The 2184-nt window shown below is 43.3% G+C and overlaps 1 long non-coding RNA gene across 1 annotated transcript in view; it reads left to right on the plus strand.

Moving 5' to 3' along the window:
- The window catches only part of LOC144232569 (uncharacterized), a 15915-nt gene extending 15085 nt beyond the window's left edge, over positions 1-830 (plus strand). The window contains exon 5 of the long non-coding RNA XR_013335451.1: positions 613-830. This is a non-coding gene — a long non-coding RNA (uncharacterized LOC144232569). The remainder of the gene's footprint in view (positions 1-612) is intronic.
- Positions 831-2184: the final 1354 nt, after the last annotated feature.

Here is a 2184-nt window from a genome sequence, read left to right on the forward strand (position 1 = left end):
AACCTCACACTGCAGAAAACGAACAGCTTCTGTAAGTTCCCCGGGCCTTGCATAGAGCAGGTAGGCAACAAATGTTTGCTGAATAAGGCAGAGCCTGGGGAGAAAACCGATGAGATCACCGACCTGTGGTTAGTAGGGTTGAATTGGCCATTGTTTTGAAGAACAGAGGAGGTTAAAACCTAAATTAGCTCAACCCAGAACTGAGTTGGTAATTGCATGTAAATCCGCAGGCCTGGCTCCATAGCAAATAGAAAGATAAATCTTTCATCTGTAAAATATGGACAGTAACTCTTACCACGAAGGATTCAAACACTTGGCAGAGAGCCTGGCCCATAAAAAGTGCTGGGTAAATGGTGGCCAATATCACTCGCTCAGAAAGTGTCCTGAGGAGGCAGGGACTAATTGAGCAACTTCATCCACGAGCTTGGACTGATCACTCTCGGGTATTGATCACACTGGGCAAGCGGCCGGCCCCTGTCTTCACGGCCCATGAAATCACAGAGGGGAGGGGGCTGAGAATTTCTGAATTTGTGTCTGCAATCCTAAAAATAAATTACCATTTTGTCCTACTGGTTAACTACACTTATACTCACGAGTGGTGTACTTACTTAGGTTATTGCTGCCATTGAGAACATTGTGAAGGCAGAGAGTGTCCTTTCCTGCGCAGCGTGTATGGCAAGAGACTACGTGTTTCCCCTGTGTGGCTCTCTGGACCCTCCGAGGAACCGCTAACTGCCCCAGTGTCAGGGACCTAGAGGGAAAGTGTCCACAGGGGAAATTCGTAAGATGCGATGGACGTAAGTAAATTAAGACCAGGAAATAGTTTCCAGTATGTCAGGACAAAAGGAAGAACTCATATTTTAAAGCAAATATTTAGTGTGGAAAACTGGCATTTAAGAAGTCGTTTTTACGTGGTGGGAGGTAATTTTCTGGGAAGAGCTCTACCTTGTGAAATAATCTAAGGGCGTCATCGAGGTTTCTATAATCAGAGAGTTTTGGTGTATCTTTCGTATAAAAAAGTGAGTCAAGAGTCAAGCAAATTATCTGTCCCTTTTATCCATCCCTACAATTGAAACCAGTTTTAGTTTCCATTCTGCTTCCAGATGGGGAGAGATTTAAAATCTAATTCAGGGCCCTTTCTCGGCTACAGGGTCCCAATATTCCTTTTTATAATTAGTATTTATCAAGTTCATTTATTTATTTTGAAAGAGAGAGAGAGCACGCGCAGGGGAGAAGCAGAAAGAGAATCACAAGCAGGCTCCACACTGTCAGCACAGAGCCCAATATGGGGCTTGAACCCACAACCCACAAACCATGAGATCATGGCCTGAGCAGAAACCGAGAGTCAGATGCTTAACCAACTGAGCCACCCAGGTGCCCCTATAATTAGTATTTTTATTATTTAAAAATTTTTTTTTAAAACATTTATTTTTGAGAGAGAGAGCATGAGTGGGGGAGGAGCAGAGGGAGAAGGAAACAGAATCGGAAACAGGCTCCAGGCTCTGAGCTGACAGCACAGAGCCCGACATGGGGCCTGAACTCAGGAACCAAGAGATCATGACCTGAGCCGAAGTCAGATGCTTAACCGACTGAGCCAACCAGGTTCCCCTATATCTTTATTTACAACCAATATTTTCATGATTAGCAATAGTTTAGTGTTAGTCAAATATGTTGAAATAGCTCCTATGGTAACCTGGTAAGAAATGTATACATATATAAGCTGCCTATACACATAATTTTTAAACAATGGTCAACTGTAATACAAAGAAATAAATATATTGTAAAATTAGATGTACTTCAATTAGTTGTTTCGGCACAGATAAACTAGAAGACGGCAAGACAGAATACTGAAGTACCCAGTGCCTGAAGGCACAGAATCACCATGAACGTCGCAGCTACAAATGTAGCTGATTCGGGTATGCGTTGCGCTGGAGACTCAAACACTCAAACACAGGACGGGTGTGCTATGGGAGGATATAACATTTCAAAACAGTAAACAATGTTTGGTAAAATTATGGGGGGAAAAAAGGTACAGTCAAACCTCAAACCTCTATTTGCATGGTAACTGCATTCCTAGAAAATTCAAGTACATTAAAATTCAGAGGATGGGGGGGGCGCCTGGGTGGCTCAGGCAGTTAAGTGTCCGACTTTGGCGCAGGTCATGATCTCACAGTTCGTGGGTTC

The sequence above is a fragment of the Crocuta crocuta genome, unplaced genomic scaffold (assembly GCF_008692635.1).
Source record: "Crocuta crocuta isolate KB4526 unplaced genomic scaffold, BGI_CrCroc_1.0 scaffold84, whole genome shotgun sequence".
NCBI classification, from domain to species: domain Eukaryota; kingdom Metazoa; phylum Chordata; class Mammalia; order Carnivora; family Hyaenidae; genus Crocuta; species Crocuta crocuta.